This window comes from Eschscholzia californica, unplaced genomic scaffold (genome assembly GCF_041429995.1).
Source record: "Eschscholzia californica isolate CP2 unplaced genomic scaffold, dmEscCali1.0.p SCAF_133, whole genome shotgun sequence".
Taxonomy (NCBI): domain Eukaryota; kingdom Viridiplantae; phylum Streptophyta; class Magnoliopsida; order Ranunculales; family Papaveraceae; genus Eschscholzia; species Eschscholzia californica.
The window spans coordinates 1-7500 of NW_028238236.1; positions in this window are offsets into that span (position 1 = coordinate 1).

Below are 7500 nucleotides of genomic sequence, written 5' to 3' on the forward strand. Positions count from 1 at the left end.
TGGTAGAAATGATCAAGCAGTACTTCCCCACGATCCCGATCCCGAGTATGCTCCTATCCACTAGTTAAAGAAATAACTATCAGGAACGAAGTAATCCTTTATTTTTAGAGCCCTCCTCTCTTTTTCTGAGAAAGAAGAATAGGAACGAAAGAAATAGAATTGCAATAAGAAAATGAAAAATACGAAATATTTTCTATTCTTTCTTTTCTCTATCCATATCATAGAGATAGACAGGTAGAGTTCTTATCATGATTCATGAGCTAATGTCTAATTCTTTTTTTCGTAATCGAAATAAATGGGTCGAAATATCTATTGTTGATCCAAGGAGTATTTTATTAAAGGATTAAGTAATTTTATTACTGAACAAAGAAAAATAGAAATTTTAAATTATAAAGGATAAGATCAATTCGGAAGCATTTTTTTGGTATTATAGCAGACGGAATTGCATTGGTCTAATTTGGGGCTCTTCGATGCATCTTTACTCTATCTACCCTACTAACATATCGGGATAATACTGAATCAGTCCTTAGATTTATTTATGGCCATCGAGGAGCCGTATGAGGCTGAAGTATCATGTACGGTTCTGAATAGCGATGAAAGCAGTGATGTTATCACCGACTATGATTATCTAACAGTTCAAGTACAGTTGATATAGTCGAGGCGCAGTCAAAATATGGTTTTTGGGGTGGAATTTGTGGCGTCAACCTATAGGGTTTACAGTTTTTCTAATTTCTTCCCTAGCAGAATGTGAGAGATTACCTTTTGATTTACCAGAAGCAGAAGAAGAATTAGTAGCAGGTTATCAAACCGAATATTCAGTATCAAATTTGGTTTATTTTACGTTGCTTCCTATCTAAATCTCCTAGTTTCTTCATTATTTGTAACAGTTCTTTACTTAGGTGGTTGGAATTTCTCTGTTCCGTACATATTTATTCCTGAGCTTTTCGGAATAAACGAAGTGGGTGGGGTTTTTGGAATGACAATTGTATTTTTATTACATTAGCTAAAGCTTATTTGTTCCTGTTCATTCCTATTACAACAAGATGGACTTTACCTAGGATGAGAATGGACCAACTATTAAATCTTGGGTGGAAATTTCTTTTACCTATTTCTCTAGGTAATCTATTATTGACAACTTCTTTCCAACTCCTTTCACTATAAGGGCATACGAGATTCTATTCCCGATTTATAACTTCTCTCAAACAAGAGAAAGAAACAGCAAATTATTCATAGAAATTCGCCATATGTTCCCTATGGTAACTGGGTTCATGGATTATGGTCAACAAACAGTAAGAGCTGCAAGGTATATCGGTCAAAGTTTCATGATTACCTTATCCCACACGAATCGTTTACCCGTAACTATTCAATATCCTTATGAAAAATTGATCACATCAGAGCGTTTCCGTGGTCGAATTCACTTTGAATTTGATAAATGCATTGCTTGTGAAGTATGTGTTCGTGTCTGCCCTATAGATCTACCCGTTGTTGATTGGAAATTAGAAACCGATATTCGAAAAAACGATTGCTTAACTATAGTATTGATTTCGGAATCTGTATATTTTGTGGTAACTGCGTTGAGTATTGTCCAACAAACTGTTTATCAATGACTGAAGAATATGAACTTTCTACTTATGATCGTCACGAATTGAATTATAATCAAATAGCTTTGGGTCGGTTACCAATGACAGTAATTGAAGATTACACAATCCAAACCATTATGAACTCTACTCAAATAAAAACAGCCACGGGGAAACCCTTTGATTCAAGAACGATTACCGATTACTAAGATTCCGTTTTGATCTAAAGCTAAAAGAGCGAAGCTTCTTTTATTTTACTCGATGAATAACTAAAAATCCGAACTCTTGATTGATGAGAATGACGGTTTGCTTTGGATTCAAAATCCATTCACATATCCGTGATTATTTCGAAATCTATAAATGTATAAGTAATCTATAAAATAGAATAATATCGAATTTCGAACGACTCTTTCGGACTCTTTCGGATAGATAAATGGAATTAATAACTCTATCTACACCAACTCACACCCCATATAGGATGAAATTCAATAAGTAACTTATCCTAAAAAACGGGGTAACTTCTTTTGTTTTTTTTTTTTTTTCTGATTTGGTCAATAAGATTATGAAACATTTCAACTTATTTATCTCTTTTTACATATAATGGATTTAACTGGACCAATACATGATTTTCTTTTAGTATTTTTGGGATCGGGTCTTATATTAGGGGGTCTAGGAGTGGTATTACTTACCAATACCATTTTTTCTGCCTTTTCATTGGGATTGGTTCTTGTTTGTATATCCTTATTTCATATTCCATCGAATTCCCATTTTGTAGCTGCTGCGCAGCTCCTTATTTATGTGGGAGCCATAAATGTCTTAATCATATTCGCTGTGATGTTCATGAATGACTCAGAATATTACAATGATTTCCATCTTTGGACCGTTGGAGATGGAGTAACTTCACTGGTTTGTACAAGTATTTTTGTTTCACTAATTACTACTATCCTAGATACGTCGTGGTACGGGATTATTTGGACTACAAGATCAAACCAAATTTTGGAACAGGATTTGATAACTAATGGTCAACAAATTGGGATTCATTTATCAACAGATTTTTTTCTTCCATTTGAACTCATTTCTATAATTCTTTTAGTTCCTTGATAGGTGCAATTGCTATGGCGCGTCAGTAATAAATACCTATAATTATAAATCTAATACCAGTATCTTTCTTTGTTTTGTACTTGTTATATTCGAGTCAATCAAACCGACCAAGGCTTAATTGTTGTTCATATTGAAATGAAATGAATCCAGATTGATGAGGATTTGTTTAATGATGCTTGAACATGAACTTGTTTTGAGTGCCTATTTATTTTCTATCGGTATTTATGGATTGATCACAAGTAGAAATATGGTTAGAGCACTTATGTGTCTTGAGCTTATACTGAATGCCGTTAATATAAATTTCGTAACATTTTCTGATTTATTTGATAGTCGCCAATTAAAAGGCGACATTTTCTCGATTTTGTTATAGCTATTGCCGCCGCTGAAGCAGCTATTGGACCAGCTATTGTTTCGTCAATTCATCGTAATAGAAAATCAACTCGTATCAATCAATCGAATTTGTTGAATAAATAATGCTAATTATATTAATGTGTTAATCATACAAATAACGAAAAAAAATTCACTAATTCAAATTAGCATCATGTACGGCATAAACAAAGATACGACCATGTTTGCTAAAACGTAATAAATCAAAGTATCTTGGCCCTCTCTCATGAGCAGATCCAGAAGTCGATTTATTAGAAAACATTCTGGTAAATCATTGATTCGTCTGGTGTCTACAATATCTGATTCAGTTATTATTGACTAGATCGAAAATTTATGACGTTCAAAAAATGGATAGATCCAATGTCACATTCAGTAAAGATTTATGATACATGTATAGGGTGTACTCAATGTGTCCGAGCCTGCCCCACAGATGTATTAGAAAATGATACCTTGGGACGGATGTAAAGCTAAGCAAATTGCTTCTGCTCCAAGAACAGAAGACTGTGTAGGTTGTAAGAGGTGTGAATCCGCTTGTCCAACAGATTTCTTGAGTGTCCGGGTTTATTTATGGCACGAGACAACTCGCAGCATGGGTCTATCTTATTGATACGTTACAGAAAACTTCACTTGAATCCATTTTTTTTTCTCTTTACCGACAAAACTCCGTACTCGATAAAATCTATTATTTCGAGCACGGGGTTTTCTGGTCAAAGTGTATCTTATCTTGTCTTTACCACGAATGATTTTCCTTGGTTAACAATAATTGTTGTTTTGCCGATATCCGCGGGTTTTTTCAATTTTATTTCTTCCCCATAAGGGAAATAAGGTAATTCGATGGTATACTATATGTATATGCCTAGTAGAACTTCTTCTAACAACCTATGCATTCTGTTATCATTTCCAATTGGACGATTCATTAATCCAATTAGAACAGGATTATAAATGGATAAATATTTTTAATTTTCACTGGAGGCTAGGAATTGATGGAATTTCCATAGGACCCATTTTACTGACGGGATTCATCACTACTTTAGCTACTTTAGCGGCTCGGCCAGTTACTCGGGATTCGCGATTGTTCCATTTCTTAATGTTAGCAATGTACAGCGGTCAAATAGGATCATTTTCTCTCGCGATCTTTTACTTTTTTTCATCATGTGGGAGTTAGAATTAATTCCTGTTTACCTACTTCTATCCATGTGGGGGGGGAAGAAACGTTTGTACTCAGCTACAAAGTTTATTTTGTACACTGCTGGGGTTCTATTTTTCTCTTAATGGGAGTTCTTGGCATGGGTTTATATGGTTCTAATGAACCAACATTAAATTTTGAAACATCAGCTAATCAATCGTATCCTGTAGCATTAGAAATAATATTCTATTTTGGGTTTCTTATTGGTTATGCTGTCAAATCACCGATTATACCTCTACATACATGGTTACCAGATACCCACGGCGAAGCACATTACAGTACATGTATGCTTCTAGCCGGAATCTTATTAAAAATGGGGGCGTATGGATTGGTTCGGATCAATATGGAATTATTACCCCACGCTCATTCTATATTTTCTCCCTGGTTGATGATAGTAGGCACAATGCAAATAATCTATGCAGCTTTAACATCTCCCGGGCAACGCAATTTAAAAAAGAGAATCGCCTATTCCTCGGTATCTCATATGGGTTTTACAATTATAGGAATTGCTTCCATAACCGATACGGGACTCAATGGAGCCATTTTACAAATAATTTCTCATGGATTTATTGGTGCGGCGCTTTTTTTCTTGGCAGGAACGAGTTACGATAGAATACGTCTTGTTTATCTCGACGAAATGGGAGGAATAGCTATCCCAATGCCCAAAATATTTACAATGTTCAGTAGCTTCTCGATGGCCTCTCTTGCATTGCCGGGAATGAGTGGTTTTGTTGCCGAATTGGTAGTATTTTTTGGCATAATTAGCAGCCCAAAATATCTTTTAATGCCAAAAGTTTTTATTACTTTTGTAATGGCAATTGGAATGATATTAACTCCTATTTATTCATTATCTATGTTACGCCAGATGTTCTATGGATACAAGCAATTTAATGCCCCAAACTATTCTTTTTTGGATTCTGGACCACGAGAACTATTTGTTTCGATCTGTATCTTTCTACCCGTAATAGGTATTGGTATTTATCCGGATTTCGTTCTCTCATTATCAGTTGACAAGGTCGAAGCTATTTTATCTAATTACTTTTATAGATAGTTTTCATGAATAAGACATAAAATCAAACAATGTTGTGATTTCAAAAACCGTTCGTTGGCCAATGAAATAAAAATAAGACTTAGTTTTTCCTATTTTAAGTAAAAAAAAAAACGAAGTGAATTCTAATCGGATACGTTTGGCCTTTTGAGAACCATTTGAATCACTACTCGATCCAAATGGTTCTCAAAAACTCAGACAAACTTTCGTTACATATGCTATTCCTATGTATTAGGTCGCTTCTTCAATTAGCTGTTAATGTGAATGAACCATAACTATGTAGCCCTATTCCTAATAGATTGACCCCAAAATAACATATCCAAATTATAAGAAATCCCATAGAAGCCACAATTGCGGAATTCGCACCTTGCAAATTTGGATTTGTTCTAATATGTAAATAAATAGCGAATATAGTCCAAGTAATAAAAGCCCAGGTTTCCTTGGGGTCCCAATTCCAATATGATCCCCATGCCTCGTTAGCCCACACTGCTCCTGAAAGAATACCTATGGTTAAAAAGATAAACCCTAGACTAATCACACGATAACTCCAACGATCCAATTGCTGAATCAATTGATATCTGTGGTAATTTCTAAATGAAAGAAAAGAATTGTTTAGTAAAACATTGGTTCTTTCATTTACATATTGGATCGCACCAAAGGAAAATGGCCCAATTAAAAAATGATTGTTTTTAGTAAAAACCTCTATGCTTTTTCGAAATGTAATGACTAGAAGAGCTACTGATAATAATGATCCACATAAAAGAGCTGCATAGCTCAATAACATCATACTTACATGCATCATTAACCACTGGGATTGGAGAGCAGGTACTAATGTTGTGGATTGATGCATTTCAGTTAAAAAACCCGAAGTAGCAAATCCTTGGGTAAAAATAGCACTTGGGGCGGTTATTGCGCTTAAATTATTTTTATGGTTCTGTATTTTAGGAAACATATGAATAATGGAAAAGCCCCATGAAAGGAACATTAATGATTCATATAAATCACTTAAGGGAAAATGTCCCGAATAAATCCAACGAGTAACTAATAATCCGGTTATACAGAAAAAAGTAGCTATCATGCCTTTTTCTAACGAATCGTATAGTCCTACGATTTCATGGACTAATAAGGTCATCACATAAATCGTAATTACTATTGAAACGATAGAAAAAGAGACGTGAGTTAATATATGTTCTAAAGTCGAAAATATCATAAAAATAAAGGGGGTTCTTTCAATACTGGAATAGAAATGAGGAATTTAATTCATTATAGGATTTATTGTATCTCTTTTAGAAGATGCCGCCACTCGGACTCGAACCGAGATGCTCTAGCACTGCTTCCTAAGAGCAGCGTGTCTACCGATTTCACCATAGCGGCTTGCTAGAAAGCATAATAACCCATTCAGATTAAATCTGCGATATTGTAAGGAGTCAATTCAATGTAATTTTTTTGAAGAAAAAATCAAATCAATGAATAAAGACTCATTGAAATTCCTATTTGAACGTTCAATAATCATTAGTCTTGTGGGAAGGTCTTTGTTTTAAGAACGGACTTTTGCGAGGTTTCAGTTCTCCCGGAATGGATCAGTTGGAACTATATAGTTCGGTTCTTAATCCAGTAAAAAATGTCCTTTATTCATCATTTTTTGACGATTTATTTCTTATTTATCTGATTTCATGGGTCCTAACAAAATTGAAAAAATTAATTTTTTCAATATAAATGAAAAAAAAAATAGGATTTTTTATGGATCAAAATTTCATCATTAGAGCGAATGGGCTTCTGTAAATATTTTGATAATTTGGTATCAAAACTTTATTAATTATTAATTGTTGAGATTTTAATTATGTACTTAATCCGTCTTAGGGTTTAACAAACCAATTAGGTGGACATATAAATATAAGATAACAAAAGAGTTTTAATCTCTATCGGAATTTTCTCGTACTTCAAAAAGAAAATCTATTTCTAAAGAAAAAATAGAGTTATCAAGATATATATCTATATATAGATATATATCTTGATTGATCCTCAAGTCCAAACATAGGATCCAATCCATATTGGCAATATATAATCCAATAAAATCCTTACAAAAAGAAAAAGAATACTTTTTTTATTTATTGTATTGAGAAAAATGAATCGGCGGAGAAAATGATAATGCCTATCTCACAAAAACCTACTAAAAATAAAAGTTAAACTTTCTATCTTGT